Source organism: Oreochromis niloticus, linkage group LG11, assembly GCF_001858045.2.
Source record: "Oreochromis niloticus isolate F11D_XX linkage group LG11, O_niloticus_UMD_NMBU, whole genome shotgun sequence".
Lineage (NCBI taxonomy): Eukaryota > Metazoa > Chordata > Actinopteri > Cichliformes > Cichlidae > Oreochromis > Oreochromis niloticus.
In genome coordinates, this window is record NC_031976.2 from 3,144,574 (window position 1) to 3,161,542 (window position 16,969).

A 16,969-nucleotide genomic window follows, 5' to 3' on the forward strand; every position below is an offset into this window, starting at 1 on the left:
CTCAACATCATCAGCTTACCTTAAATTTAAAACTAAATTTGAAAACTAACCTGTTCATCTGGTGCATTTACATGCAACCTTTAGATAACACAGTTAGTCTACCTTAGTTTGTTTTGCAGCATGATTCAGAATATAAAGAAAACATAATGCCACAAGTACAGACCCAATATCTGATTTTTAAAAATGAGGACGTTTATGTACGCTTTAAAATTCCAGTTTATCAAACACCACTGAGGAGTCCTTATCTTAAAATATAACCTCTCTTCTTGCTCTCCTGTTCGGTCTTTCTTATCTTTCTCCATCGCTGACCAAAGTTTGCTCTGATTCTTTTCCCTCCCTGTGAAATACAGCACCTGGACCTTTAGCTAGCAACGAAGCACATCCATTGTTTAGGACGTGTTGTTGCAGGGAGCTGAGGCTACAAGGTTGTTGTTACCTGTCATGGTGGTAATCCCCAAACTAGATGGAGGACAGCAAAGATAAAGGGAGCCTTCAAGGTACTTTGGGTTTAATTAGCTTTTGGAAGTCCAGAGGGAGACAGCTGACAGGTCCTGGGAGGCCAAGTGGAGTATGGGTCTGGCAGTAACTGCAGGATTGACATTTATCAAATTCAAGTCTGAGACCTCGGTTCTTAGCAGGATGATTAAAAGATTCCGAGTGCACATGAGAGCATAGACTTTGAAGCTTTATTGGGACAATGAGGTAACATGAACTCCTCATCTTGTGGGGAACTTAAATGAGATGGTAATTATTTAAAATTTCATTCTGGTCAGTGAGGAGAAGCTAACATGGCATTTCTAGTCCCTAGACTTGTTACTGTGTTTTGGAGTCATTGAAGGATTTTCAGGAGGATGATGAGGAGTTGCAAGAGTTCAGCTCAAAAGTAACAATGCGGAGTAGTTTTTCAACATCACATTAAACATCAGTCTTATTAACTTGACAATGGTAAATGGCCTGTATTTATATAGCGCTTTACTAGTCCCTAAGGACCCCAAAGCGCTTTACATATCCAGTCATCCACACACTGGTGATGGCAAGCTACATTGTAGCCACAGCCACCCTGGGGCGCACTGACAGAGGCGAGGCTGCCGGACACTGGCGCCACCGGGCCCTCTGACCACCACCAGTAGGCAACGGGTGAAGTGTCTTGCCTAAGGACACAACGATGGAGACTGTCCAAGCCGGGGCTCGAACCGGCAACCTTCCGATTACAAGGCGAACTCCCAACTCTTGAGCCACGATCGCCCCCATGATCGACAATGTCACACAGGTGAAAGCAGGTAGTGCTAGACTTTATTTTGCTTTACTTCAATTCGTCCTCATGGAAATGGCTTATTTAAGAGCTAAAATGAAGCATGCATCAGTATTTATGAATACCCAAATGCAGTACAGAGGTCCCTCATTTATCGTGGGAGTTACATTCTAAAAATAACCCGCGATAGGTGAAATCCACGAAGTAGCCAACTTTATTTTTTTACAATTATTATAGATTATTATACATTGTTGTGTTTGTTGGGGTGAAAACTTACAAACATACAGTACAGCACATCAGAGTCATGATCGCGATGAAAGATTTATGTAAATTTGACAAGCTAAACGCATTCTGTACTCTACAGGAGACACGGCACAAGATTTATTGACAATGGTCTACAGCCAATCAGGACGCAGAACACAATGCACTGTAAAAAAATAAATAAATAAATAAAAAAGCATGCAAAACTGCACACACAAAAAAACTGCGCAAAACAGCGAGGCCGTGAAAGGTGAACCGCGTTACAGCGAGGGACCACAGTACATTAAACTTCTGTGTCACTGTAGTTACTGTTCAGATATTTTAAAGCTAACTGGTCATTTTAATGTTATATTAACAGTGTAAGAGGCCTCCTTGTTTAGGAAATAGATAAGAATTACAAAACTAATAAATAGGCGAATGAGTTTTGGAGATTAGTGTTAAATAAGCATATTTGATGACTCAAGTGTCAGATTTCTCTGAAAGCTGTCTTGCATTTCTATGTCACATACCAAACAAAATGTACCTGGCAAAACACAGAGTGTATGGTAAATGGACCATACATTTTCAAATTTACTGGAGCACTCAAAGCACTTTATAAAACATGCTTCATTCACACATTTACACAAGTACTTTTTCTAGTTCTAAGCAATGTTTTGGAAATCACATAAATCCATATTTTATTTACAATAGAACATAACACTTTGAAAGGCGGAGTTTCTCGGAAGCAGGTTCAATCCACAAAACAGCATCTACAAATTCGTGTTCCTCAACTTAAAACTTAAAACATCATCTACAGTCCATAATATAATGAAAGATACCAAAAATCTCGAAGGAAGGAACAAGGCGCAGTGCTGGATGTCTGTAACCTTTACACCCTCAACCAGCACTAAACGGGCATTATTAAATGCAACCATTATTCACTGCGTGGGCTCAGCTTAAAGTTCTATCATGCAAAGAAGAAGTTATATTTGAACCTGATCCAGAAAGCTGTTGTCTCTGGGCCAAAGATCATTCAAAAAAAGACTGAGACAAAGTGTAAAACTGTTCTGTGGTCAGACAAATCCAAACTTTAAATTCTTTTAGAAAACATGGACGAAGCATCCTCTGGACTAAAGAGGAGAGGAACCAATTGGCAGCTTGGACAACTGGAAGTGGGAAAGCAATGCCAATGCTCAGGGGTTTATATAGGTTTCAGAGCAACATACACTCCACACGACAGCAAGACACTTCTAGTCAGCATATTGCATCTACAATAACAGCTCAGGAGTTTATCATCTGGACTACTCATGGTAGAGGAGTTTGGTTTAGGGAGACAGATGCACGCTATATTTTTGATAATGTTAGGCCTGGATCAATCAGTGCTTCAGCACCCCCAAAATGAAACAAAGCACCCCCAAAGATTTCTTACTTTTTTTGGACAATATTTGCTGTCTGTGTGACACACTGCTAAAAATATAAAAACCATACAGTACTTGGTTGAGACATAACATTTTAACAACAAAATTATAGATACCCCCCCCCCCCGCTTCCAAAATGGTTTGTTCCAGCTCGGCTCTCCCCTACTCTGGCTCTAGCGCCCTTGCTGCCAGAGCAATGGTGGCTGAGACACAGTGGAGCAAAGGTGTGAGTGCCTGGCTTAAAACATATTAGCTGCATTTAACCTTCAGTTACTCTTTATATAGTTAGGTAGGAGTCATGTTTCTTTTTAGCTGAAAAACATTACACCAGGTAACCTGCAGTGTTGAAAACATGTTTTCCTACGATGTTTGCTACCCTACAATTCGTCCTGCTCTGTAGTAAAATCAGCGACATTTGACCGTCCTGTTGCTCCCATTGAAATGTATATAGCCAATTTAAAATCTAAAACTTAAAATTGTCTGTAGCTTCTGTTGTTATCACTGTCCTGTTTGAAATGGATACTAACTAGCTGACTGAACTGACTGCATGCCCATTACCCTTATAACTCCTGTTGTGTGGTGTGTGTGTGTGTGGTGTGTGTGTGTGTGTGTGTGTGTGTGTGTGTGTGTGTGTGTGTGTAGAGAGAGACAGCCAGGTTCATAAGGGATATAAGGAAGTTTTTTTCAAAAAAAGGAGCCACATTCAGGTAAAAGTGTAAGAACAAATGATCCGTCAATAAAGGATAATGTTGGATCAGTGTTTCAATATTTATATCTTTTATTAGATGTTCATGTGGTTTGGTTATTTGCCTTTTGGTTGAAAGTACACTGAGAGAGGACTTTTTGTTAGTGATCTTAATAGTATTTTTTCATATTAATGTAATTTTTCATCTAATTGAATCCAATCTATTTGTGTATGATTGTCAGTCCAAAGAGGGAGAGAGGAAAGAGGGAACGTGAGGAGAAAGTACAAGGTCAGGAAGAACCAGGTAAGAAAACAGACAGGGAACAGTGACAGGCACAACAGAAACTATTAAACTGACAAAGAGAAAAAACCTGATTTTACTCACACAATCAGGAAGTTGTGCTCTCCCTATATTAAAGCTGCTATACAGAATCTGCTAAACAAACTGGGTTGAAACATTTTTGACCCTCTTTAACAACATTCCAACATAACATTATCATTGATTGGGGAGATTAAAATTAATGATATATTTTTATGTGGTTCAGCCACAACTCTACTAAAACCTCAGCCAGTAATACGTAGGCCAACTTTTGGACCGTCCAGTTGTCTGTATGACTGCGGCAGTACACTATCAGAAAGTGCCAAACAGCCCTGGTGGAGTGAGGAGCTGTAGAGAGAAGCAGAGTGCTCTGTTTATATTCTAAAAATGTTTTAAGCTAGCTTGTTTCAAAGATTCTGTACTGCAGCTTTAAATGTTTTCCAAAAGCACACATACACTTATCAGTGTTTCTCAAACTTTTTACAGTGTGTACCACCTGATAAAAAATGTCAAGCTCTCCCAAGTACCACTATGAAAGCATGAAACTCATAAATCTTACAACACAAAATTAGTATTATTAAATTACTAAAATTAGTATCTGCAGTAAAGATTTTTATTTGTAATAATTTATTCTGTTTTGGGAGTATTTTTATGTATCTGTATTATATTATACATACACATTAAAAGTGAATCTCTGTCCAAAAAATGCACTCAGTTTACTTCTTACTCACTATGAGCATGATTCATTATTCTCCCCCAGTAATTAAGGTTAGGATATGTATTTTTTCATATTCCAATCCATTCTTCTTTAGCAGCATTTAAATAAACTTTATCAGATTTATGATTTTGTTACAGACTTTTCAAAAAAGTGTTTTTCTTTCACAAATGTGGGATTAAATTGTGTTAAAATGTACAAAACAGTGATGTCATGTTTTGTGACGAGGACCCAGGTACAGAGAGACTTGATGAATTTAAGAATCTTCTGATTTAAGAAAGAAATTTGCAGACTTGCACAGAGATGGTAAAATTATGATGACTGATAACAGAGATGAAGACAACAGACGACGAGGACAGGGAGGAACAGGGGTTTAAATGCACCAAGGAGACAGTCATAGAGAACTCGGGACAACTGGAGACATTTGAGGATGCAGGGACTGACAGAGACGGGGAAGAAGTCTCATTCTGATGTGTAAAGTTTATCTTGCCTGGATGGGCAGCTCTCTGGGTGCTCAGCACCCCCAAAGCTCTAATCCTAGAATCGCCCCTGCCCCTCACCTCTAAACAATTGGAATATATCCTCCTGTCTTCCTGGCAAGCGAGTTTATTATTTAGGTTGTGCAGCTTAAGGCAGATGTTGTAGCGAATGGGTGTAATATAAACTGAATTGAATTCAACTGATCTGGAAACCAACAACCATCAGCAGCATTTCACTGAGAACTTGTATCAATGAGTTCAAGTAGCAGACCCATAAGTTCAATTCAGTTTTGTTTATATAAAGTTCATTTACATTAACAGTCAACGTATGAGAGTATATTGTCATAGAAGCCTTGATATGTGTGTGAAAGGCAGGCATCATGTCCACCCCTCCAGACTTTCATAGTTGAAATGATGTAAAGACACCAATACATAAAAAATGCTAATAATAATCCGAACAATAAAATCATCTTGGGCCTTGTTATGCCTATGTGGCGCATTGAGCAACAACAGTTTTGCTACTTCTCCTTTTGTAATAGCAAAAGAGGCATTTGCACTGCTGGGGACTGTAAATCTGGTCGTAAGTATCTGGCAAAAATTCCCTACGGTGACAAGAGCTTTATGATGATTGTGCTGTGTGTCGTTTATTATAGAGGTCTGACCATATTTCAAGACAAATTGATATATAACTGAAGAGGATTCCAAAGGGTTACACTTGGTATCCTTACTTTTTGCCAATGCACGTATAATGCAAAAATATATGAAAAATAAATAACATAAGCTGTTTTAATAAAAATGAATAAACAACTCTGTCAAATAAACTAATTCTATATTTACCATGCTCCTAATCATTTACAGCTTGTGGCTCTCTGCTGCTCTTAATGTCTGTGTTGTAAAAGCTTATGAAAGTCTAGCTGTTTGAGTCTGCATACTGCAGACGGCTGTGGAGGTGGTGGTTGGGGTGAGATGGCTCTGTGCTCCAGTCCTCCCACCCAGATGGAAGCAAGTGGAGAAATTACTCATACAATAATCATCCTGCAGGCACCTGGAGATCCAGAGCGAGAGCACAGGCGAGAAATATAAACCAAATGCTAAGTGAACCACTCAGTCAACCTAATTAGGACCCAAATTAAGCATGCACTCACCAACTCTCCCACTCTGTAGAGTGAAGGCTTCAAAGTAAAAAGATTCCATGTGTTGTCATTTTGTTTGATGTGACCTAATGCATCTTTTTTGTACCCTCTCTCTAGACAGTGCATGGAGCACATAAAAAATGCTTTCTTTGTACATATGACAATAAACGCTTTGAATCTTGAATCTAAAAGGATGCCATGTCATTTGATGAAAATGAAAATCTCCTCCCAGAGCTGGACCAGAGCATCACTGAGCTTCTGGACAGTCTGGGGTGCAACTAGGTGCCATTAGATGGACCAAAACATAATGTCTTAGATGTTTTCTGTTGGATTTAGGTCAGGTGAGGGTGTGGGCCAATCAGTTGTATTAATTCCTTAATTCTCCAGGAAGTGTCTGCAGACTCTCTTAACATGGCCTGGGCCTTTTTCTGCACCAGGAGGCAGTCAGGGTGATGTTGCCTAGCCTGTGGAGGCCTGTGCATCCCTCCATGGACATGCTTCACCAGACCATCACTGACCCACCAACAAACCGGTCATGCTGAATAATATTACAGTCAGCATAACGTTCTTTGCAGCTTCTGCAAACCTGTTCATAAATAGTGAACCTGGTCTCAACTGTGAAAAAATCAGGGTGCCAGTGGTGAACCTGCCAGTTCTGGTTCTATGACAAAGGCCAATCAGGCTCCACAATGTCAGCAGTGATCACAGGGCCACTAGGGTATTTTGGACTATCAGGCCACCATCATGAAGTCTGTATTGGATTGTTTGGTCAGAGACATTCTCACCAGGTCTTGCCTGGCCTGGTTTAGGTCATTTGGTAGGGCTCTGGCAGTGCTTATACTGTTCCTCTTTGCGCAAAGGAGCAGATACCAGATTGATTAATGACCTTCTACGCCCCTGTCCAGCTTTGTGAAAGTAACAGCCTACCTCCTGGAATAGCCTGCTTGCTGAGACTGTGCTAGGAGACACAGCAGATCTTTGGGCATTGACACATATTGATGTGCCATCAATATGAGGAGTTGGACAACCTGTGCAACCTCTGTAGGGTCCAGGTATCACCGTATGTTAGCAGTAGTGACACTGTTTCACATGCAAAACTAGTGAAAAACAGTCAGAAATTGGGGAGGGAGGTCTCATTGTTGCCCCTGTAGCTGAAACTGATTAATAACACCCCCTCTGCTACTGAACTGACAAGATAAATATAAAAGTGTTCCTTTAAGTTTGCTTGAGCAGTGTAGTTTCAGAGGCCCACTAGTGGCTCAGAGGTTGACTGTGCAACACCCTGGACTGGCTGATTTCTTATTGTAAGCAGTTAAAGTGATTTTTTTTGTTTAATGAGCAAATCTGTGTACACAGATGATAACAGATTTGCAATTTGCAGTGATTTATCATATACTTCTAAGATAGTCCATCTTAGTGCCTGGTTCTGCTGGAGGTTTCTTCCTGTTAAAAGGGAGTTTTTCCTTTATGCTGTCATTAAAGTGCTTGCTCATAAACTCAATCAATTACATGATTGATGGAGTTTTCATACAGTCTTTACCTTACAATATAAAGTGCAACTGTTATTGTGATTTGGCACTATATAAACAAAGTTGAATTTCCAACATGAACCCATGCAATCACAAACTGATAGCAGTATTTATTTACTTTTTTTTTTTTTTACACATTCCTGCTTGAATTGTGCTTTGTATGTACTTTAAGGTAACTCACGTTGAGTTTTGCAGACTTCAAGCAATAAATGGCATCCCTGGACCATGTCAGCTTACAAATGAACCGCAGGTTGTTGCTAAACACCAATTACTGATAAGCTTCTAACTACAAAGTGACTCATTACTTTCTCAAATGATCTCTTCATATCCATCAGCTGCTAAATGGCACCAAGCCACAACTAATGATCACTTACTTTACTGAGATTCTATTGTGTAATCCCTCAATTTAAAGGGTGCACTACAGTGTGTTGTTAATAAACAGCCATCACTGAGCATGTGTTATCTAAACAGCTTTCTATTAAACTTAAGAGGCCTAAAGTTATCCTCAAATGTTTTAACACTAGTTTTCGTACTGCTGTTAGGTAAGGGTTTAGTGTCTGACTTGGGCTAAACTATAGAAGCACAATATGAATTCTGCATACAGAAAAATTTTAAGGGTTACACCAACAGATCCATATGTGACAATTTACAGGAGAGACCATGTTTGAATTACAGCAACTATCCAACACAATGCATCACAGCCTTTACAGCTACTGCTGATTGTAATTGGCTGTCACTAGAAGGTGCATTATAAGAAGATATAAATATGTTTACAGACAGAGTTAATCTATGCAGTAGATTTTGGTGCACTGTTATGCAGTACATAAAGTTTATGGCTTTTTAATGCCATTTACTACCTTCTTCTTGTTCTGCTGACACATTAAATTTTCTGTCTGGGGATGAATAAAATCTCATCTACCCTTAAATTACATGAAGACATGATCTCATGTGGACAGTGGACGATTCCATTATGGCTTCTCTCCTGTCCCTTGATGCTTTCTATCTGAAACATGATGTCCTCCCACATCTGTTCTTTCTATAAGAAATTATGCCTTAGACAGTTGTCAGTTGAAACTTGCAGGTGGATGAACAAGAACAACAAAGCACATGTCTGTCACTGCTCCATGGCATGTAATGGGCCAACAGGGCAGCCTGTCATCTCTTATTTTAAAAGAGAAGGTGAAGGTCAGGCAGGAGTCATTCGGACACTGGGGATAACGAGGAGGAGATGACTCCATTACTGGCTGTCCCTCCTCTCAAGGTCTCCTCTGGTCCCTGGCATGACAGCAGGCAGCAGCAAATCGATACACAAAACATGGGAAACCTGGCAAGACAAATGGACTGCAAACAAGGACATCACCCTGTAAAGCATTTACAAGTGGCATTTAAAACAGGACTGAGTAGGAGAGGAGATGTTCAGTCTCAGATTGAAAAGCCTGGGGCATCTACCGGTAGGCCAACTTAAAAAAGGGAGTACTGTGCAAAAGTGTTGACTCCTCATTTCTTTATATTTTACTAGGAATGAGAAATGGATGCAGTAATTTATCGAAACATGTGCAAACGTCTATGAAAAAAATCTGTGCAATTCTAATCAGCTTAAAGCATACCTTTCTATCCAGGTATGCTTTTACAGCATTGGCAGTATGTTTGGGGTCATCAGATGCTTTCCATATGGCATTGCATGGTGGATCAGTACTTTTTTTTTATCATAATAACATCAATTTTGCCAAGATTTGTCCAAATAACTGGCTTGCAATACTGTTTATGCTTGAATAATTTCTATGTCAGAGTAAATGGCTTCCTCTGAAAACAGCAAGGTACAAGGACTGGGCAATGACCACAGAAAAGAAGCTGGAAAGACCTACAAAAAGAACAGCCCACTTTAAAAATCCAAAAAATTAGTGACTCAGAAGCAAAATATAAAGAAGAGGGCTAGCTGGATATTTTATATAGCAGTGTAGACTGAACTGATGAACTTAGCAAAACTATCTGAGCAGTACAAAACTCTGTATTTTCAAAGGGATTTATGAAAGCTAATTGGTGGAAAGCATGATAATTTTCTTTGTTCAAATAACTCCCAGCGTATGAAGGGAGACATTCCATCCTCTTGCACTAATTAATTGAGTACTTATTGATATGTTCTCTTCATTTTTCACTTGTCATTGTATTCAGAATCTCCTCCACAAATTGGTCTCAGTGGTTTCTTAATTGCATTACAACCACAAGGAATGCTGAGTTCCATAAGAGAGTGGGAGGAAATGTGTTAGTAAAGAGCAAAACACAGCCTGCCATGGACCTTAGAAAAGATGCAGAAATAGAGAAAAAAGAGTGAGGTGTATTAATTATCAATACAGTGGGATGTGCTGAAGATTTAGACTGTTAAGGAAGACTGAATAGACAATGTGTATGTCTTATATGCGTATATCAGACATCTAAAAACTGGTAAAACTTTATACCACTTACAAAAAGTGGTATAAAGGTCAAAGGCTGCCTCCTGTGTAGGGCTGTCTCAATACTATAATTTCAAACTTAATACAGATACCAGGCAAAACACTTAATATTCAAAACCATTTTCAGTACCACAGGGACAAAAAAAAGACAAAATTAAGAGACATGTTTTTTTCCTCAAATACAGATTTCCTGTGCTTCTGGTGACTTGGTACCAAATTTTTATTCCTGATCAAATCGAGTTGGTAAAGTAGGCAATCTATATGTCTAGTTGCAAAACGATCTGTTTGGAATGCCAGGGAGAGAAGTTATTTGATCAAGTGTGTCAGTGTCACTGGCGCAGATGGATTACTCAAAGCTGTGAGTACAGTACAAAAACTTTGTCTATGTACTGTTACGGATTCTAGGCCCCAAATGTCACGCCCTATAAATGTCTGCGCCTCAAAACTACTGGTATTTTGATGAAACAGAGCAGAACCTAACTGAATTTATTCAGAGAACAATTGCACCAAGATACAAGGCCGCTGAGAGTCCCCAGAAGATTCTCGTTAGACATTCTCTTGTTGATCTAATTTGCCATGCTGTCTTCAGAGAGAAGTGCTTGCATGTACATGCCTAAAACTTGTGTTGTTATCGTGCTTTGTACACCACTCAGGTCTGTTCTAACCTGCTAATTTGTGCTGCTCCTGGTAGAATCGTGGTCATTATCAAAATTAACTCGCTGCACCTTTGTTTATAAATTAGTGCAGAGGTTAGTAGATAATCCACAGAACTTTCCACTCCTCCAGAGCAACTTGGTACCACTCAGTCAATCTGGGCTTGTGTTTCAGTATCCCCCCCACAAAGGCTGTAAGTACTGTCTGTCTCTGTGCCTCTACTCAGTCAGCAGTGCTCTGCAACCCGGTCTCCGATAAGTAGTGCAAAATGAAGAGATTCATTATATTTAAAATAAAAATAATAATTAAAAAGAACCAAAACTTTGTACCATGCAATACATCAAAGGAAATTGGTGTATTGGTCATATTTTTGGGGGGGGTTTACACTGCCAGGCTGCCAGTATAACTTAACTGCAACAAATTGATGCAATAAAATGGATTACACAACGTGTATAAGCAGGTGAAGTGCATTTTAATAACAATTACTGCATGATGCTTTTGGTCTTGTGGACCTGAAGTGGCAGAAAATTTTAAAGCTTCATTCACACAGGCTGAGAGCCCAGTCAGCAACCCACTGCGTCACACCAAAAAGGTCATGTATATGTGTGTATATATATGAATCTAGTGGGGGGTGAGTAGGTATAGTAAATCTAAATAACTTTATTGTTGTTTTCCAATACAACAAATGGTCCTCCAAGTTTGCCACCAAAGATTAATATTTACAGACTTTCCATCACTGTGAGATACTGAAGGTGAACAAGAAAAAATTGTCTAGTTCTTTTTTTGTTTTTACATTATTTTCTAATTTTATCAAAAATATTTCAAATACAAAAATGTTAACACACAAAAAAAATCTAAAATTAAAAACAGCTCAAAATGTGCGTACAACAACCAAGTTTCCACCCTGACACGCCCCTTCCCCACACTCAAAAAAATGAAACATTGACTTTAATTAAAATTATTTTATCAACAGGTTCCACGAAATTGCATTGTGTTAGTTTAAAGCAAAAATCTTTAGGTCATCTAATTTTAAAAAACTACTTAAGATTAACAAGAGATATTTAACACTACCTAAATCAAGTTATGTTGTATGAACATAAATGATATATTTACAGATTAGATAGTTTAGATTAGTTTTTTAAACACATTTCTTATTTGTGGCAGTAAAATGTTAAATTTAAGTTAGATTAATTCAAATATTATATTTTCAGCCACCTTGTGCTTTGCTAATTAGTTTTACATAAATCTATTTTGTCAACAGGTTCCACACAAATGAATTAAGTACATCCAACTTATTTTTTTAAATTTCTTTTATTACCAACACATTCAGTAAGCATTTGTGTAAACCCAGTCCAAAATAAAACACAACAGCTCATTAGGGTTAGTAACTAACAGTATGTAGACAGATGCAACATCAAGACTTTAAATTAAATGTCTGTATCTGCCAGAAATAAAAGAAAAAAACATTGAAGACCACATAACAGATTGATAAGTTGACACTCCAGTTACGCATATGTGATGCTAGTAAGGTCTGTGGAGTGTTTTTTCTTTAAGTGTCTAAAATGGATAGCAAAGTTGCTATTTGCAATAATTGCTTAGGGTCAGTCCAGTAACACAACACCAATGAAGTGCTTTCCTTTAACAATGCAAAGTGAAGTGTCCACCTCAACAGCCACAGTTAAAAAAAAATAATGTTGTAATAATACTAATAATACTAACAATAACAATAATAATAATAAATAGTCCACTGATATTAGCAATCAAAGAAAATTATATCACCATCCCAAATAAAACTTTAATAAAGCATGCCAGCATTATGGTCTAACAATAAAACAGCTTGTCAGCTTTAATTTTTTTTGCAACAGCACAGCAGTAACCATTTAACACTTGCCAGTGTCAACATTTCTTTTACCAGTGTTTGGGCAAAAAACTCGAGTTGCAAACATTTTAACATGAAAACAATTGTTTGTCTTTAAAAGTCCGCAAAATATACATTCATCCTGCATTCCTAACTTACCCTTATTCTTAGTATGTATTGCAATTACCTTTACAATGCACACAATATAGCACAAACAGAATATGAACATACTTCCACCTCATAATAATATGCCTTGAACGTTAATATACATACCACCCTTCAACATTTCTGGTGCAGTATCATCTCTCAATTAAATCCTTTAAATCTCAATACTTTTGATTGTCTCTTACTAGCCCCCCCACAAGAGTAAATCAGAATCAGAATCAGAATCGTGTTTATTGGCCAAGTATATGTGCAGACAAATACAAGGAATTTGGTTCCGGTAGATGGTGGCTATCAAGCACAGCAATGTAAAACACACACACACACACACACACACGTCTATATATACATTACACATGCATACACATACATACACAAAGCTGTGTAAACCAACTATAAATAACTAAACTTATGTACATAAAAAACAGAAATGAAATGAGGTGGAATGAATACTACAAAATGTACATAAGGTGCAGTTGCAGTCTGGCAGTGGGGGGCAGTGTGACAGTTCAACTGTTTAGAAGGGAGATGGCGAGGGGAAAGAAACTGTTCCTGTGTCGGGTGGTCCTGGTCTGCAGGCTTCTGTACCGTCTGCCAGAGGGCAGCAGATCAAAAAGTCTGTGTCCAGGGTGTGAGGGGTCTGTGATGATTTTCCCTGCCCGTTTCCTGGTTCTTGAGAGGTACAGATCCTGGATGGAGGGCAGGGGGCGCCGATGATCCTTTCTGCTGCCCGTACAGTCCGCTGCAGTCTGCTCCTGTCCTGTTTAGTGGCTGCACCATACCAGACTGTGATGGAGGAGCACAGGACAGACTCAATGACTGCAGTGTAGAACTGGATCAGCAGCTCCTGTGGAAGACTGTACTTCCCCAGTTGTCTCAGGAAGTACATCCTCTGCTGGGTCTTTTTGAGGATGGAGTTGATGTTGGTCTCCCACTTCAGGTCCTGGGAGATGGTGGTACCCAGGAACTTGAAGATCTTCACAGTCGACACAGGGCTGTCTGACATGATGAGGGGGGGCAGAGTTGGGGGATGTCTCCTGAAGTCCACTGTCATCTCTACAGTTTTAAGAGTGTTCAGCTCCAGATTGTGCTGACTGCACCAGAGTACCAGCCGCTCAACTTCCTGCCGGTATGCAGACTCATCACCATCCTGAAGGCCTAAAATCTCTCTAATTGTAGTAGTTTACAAACTTTTCTAAATTTTCTAAATTTCTCTCAAATGTAGGTTTTCCCTTTATCTGTCATTTTCAACAAATTACCATTTTATTCCCATTCAGCCTCCGAAAAACTTCTGTCCATCTGACAGAACATTCATCATCCAAATTAAGGATTGGCTTATTCGTTCAGTTTATTCTTGAGCATCTGTACCTTGGTCAAGAGTCTGCTGACATCCAGATGAAGGAAGAGGTTCTGAAGTATTTCAAAGAAAGTTTTCAGTTTCGAGGTTAACTGAGATTCAGTGCATATATCCCACCCATTAAGAGTGCACATGCAGAGGCCATGTCTTCCAGGTCATGCAGAACACCCTCGACAGTTATACCCACATCGGCTGGAGGAGTGCTGGCATCAGCTCTTTCGATGGTGAAGATAGCAAGGGTAATTTGTTCCAGCTCCCTTTGAACAGCTATAGCTGTAGCTTAGACACAAAAACATAGAAAAATGGCATCCAGTTTAAAAAAAAAAAAAAAAAAAGCCAAAGCTACCCTTTAATGAAGTAAACACAATATTAGGAACATGCACTTCAGTACGCCACTATTTTACTACAGATTCAACAATATATTAAATAATTTGGGTATACAAGAAGATTCCCCAAAACATTTAAACAGGTTCCATGCAAATTATAACAAACCAAACCTTGAATAACTAATGTTGTCATATGTTGTAATGTTGTTGTTAATACAGATAAAAAACTAAACTAAAATTACCAACCAGGTATTCTTTGAAGAGGATGCTTGGGTCTTCATTCATGTAAAGAGGTAGTTTCCTTCTGTAGAGAGTGGCAGAGATACAGGAAGAGAAAACAGAAATACTTTAGGATGACACAAACTCACATTATACGCAAAATGAATGACATATCCACTGCACAGATGGACATGTACACAAGACTAACTAATCATCACATGGACATGAATAGTTAACCTGTAGGGCAGGGTTTCCACCACATTATATATGTCCATAACGGAGGTAAAGACAAACTAATACATCATCTTTTTTTGCATTCAAAAACTGATCTTTAACATAAAAACATTCACTTATGGTTTAACCCGAAATTGAGGGATCAAAATTGACTTATGTTTAGGTAATTTTAATTTTCAAGTTTTGAGTACCAAACTTTGTCTTGCTTAATATAAATGTAAGTACAATGAACACTGTGCAGCTACCATACACTAGCTGTTTAAATGTGAAAGTGATCTTATTAACCATAATATTTTGCTACCAACAGAATAATGCACCTGTGTGGGTGGGGCCAAAATTTGTCTAATTTTCTTCCCTGCAGCGCCTCCTTTTTTCTTGAAGACTTTTATGAGCTGGTCATTGGTGTATTGGTCAAGTTGTGCAAAAAGCCTTGGAACAAGTGGAGCAGTAGTAATCCTCACAAATTCTGCTTCCACCTGAAAACATGTCAACAAACACAACATACTGTACTTTAAATATACATACTATATGTACACGTATACATACTATATAACTAAAACTAATGTAGAAAGACCTCATTAAAGCTATAATATCACACAAACATTTATACAAAATGCTAATGGAGCCATTACAGCTTTTTTATTTATCAAATTCCAAAAAATATTGATCACAGCTGATCTGAAAAGAATTTCATACCTCAGGCCCCTGAACTGCAACCTTTACACTGGTTCAGATCTGGAGAAGAAATAACAGGGGTGTGGGATGGGTCACTAAAGAAAACTTAACTTATAAAACAGTTTTGTTTTTAAAAGTATAACAGTTCACATACCACATACAAGCTCAGCAGTACCACATACACCACATCAGTATAGGAGGGAGCAGGTAAAGGCCAGGATCTGAAATTTATAAAGTAAAACAAGAAATACATTACTTAATTTCAAGAAGCAAATTATTGATTGAATTACAACTAAATAAAATACTACTCAGAAGAAAAGCAAGCGATTGACACTGCCATGTCCTAACTTTCTATAGAAACAATTATCACCAGGTCTGTCGACCTCCATTGTCTGCCCACTCATATGTCGTGAACAATTTTAATTAAAAAATTAAGAGTGTGATTTAACAAACTGTAATTTATAACATGGACATGTGGTATAATTCTCAAACACGTAGCCTAAAGCAGATAACTCGTAAGCTGGAGAGGAAATGGCGTGTCACAAATTTAGAGGATCATCATTTAGCCTGGAGAAATAGTTTGCTGCTTTATAAGAAAGCCCTCCGCAAAGCCAGAACATCTTACTATTCGTCACTGATTGAAGAAAATAAGAACAACCCCAGGTTTCTCTTCAGCACTGTAGCCAGGCTGACAAAAAGTCAGAGCTCTACTGAGCCAACCATCCCTTTAACGTTAACTAGTAATGACTTCATGAACTTCTTGACAAATAAAATTTTTATCATTAGAGAAAAAATTACCAATAATCATCCCACAGATGTAATATTGTCTACAGCTACTTTGAGTACCATCGATGTTAAGTTAGACTCTTTTTCTCCAATTGATCTTTCTGAGTTAACTTCAATAATTAATTCCTCCAAACCATCAACGTGTCTTTTAGACCCCATTCCTACAAAACTGCTCAAAGAAGTCCTGCCATTAATTAATGCTTCAATCTTAAATATGATCAACCTATCTCTAATAATCGGCTATGTACCACAGGCCTTCAAGGTGGCTGTAGTTAAACCTTTACTTAAAAAGCATCTCTAGACCCAGCTGTCTTAGCTAATTATAGGCCAATCTCCAACCTTCCTTTCATATCAAACATCCTTGAAAGAGTAGTTGTCAAACAGCTAACAGATCATCTGCAGAGGAATGGCTTATTTGAAGAGTTTCAGTCAGGTTTCAGAGCTCATCACAGCACAGAAACAGCTTTAGTGAAGGTTA

At 38.5% G+C, this 16,969-nt stretch overlaps 1 long non-coding RNA gene across 1 annotated transcript; it reads right to left on the minus strand.

The window, feature by feature from the left end:
- Positions 1–14,059: 14,059 nt before the first annotated feature.
- Positions 14,060–15,533, minus strand: LOC112848267 (uncharacterized). Its single transcript, XR_003222296.1, has 3 exons — positions 15,348–15,533; positions 14,824–14,881; positions 14,060–14,530 (listed from the first exon to the last, which is right to left on the minus strand). It is a non-coding gene; the product is annotated as an uncharacterized LOC112848267 (long non-coding RNA).
- Positions 15,534–16,969: the final 1,436 nt, after the last annotated feature.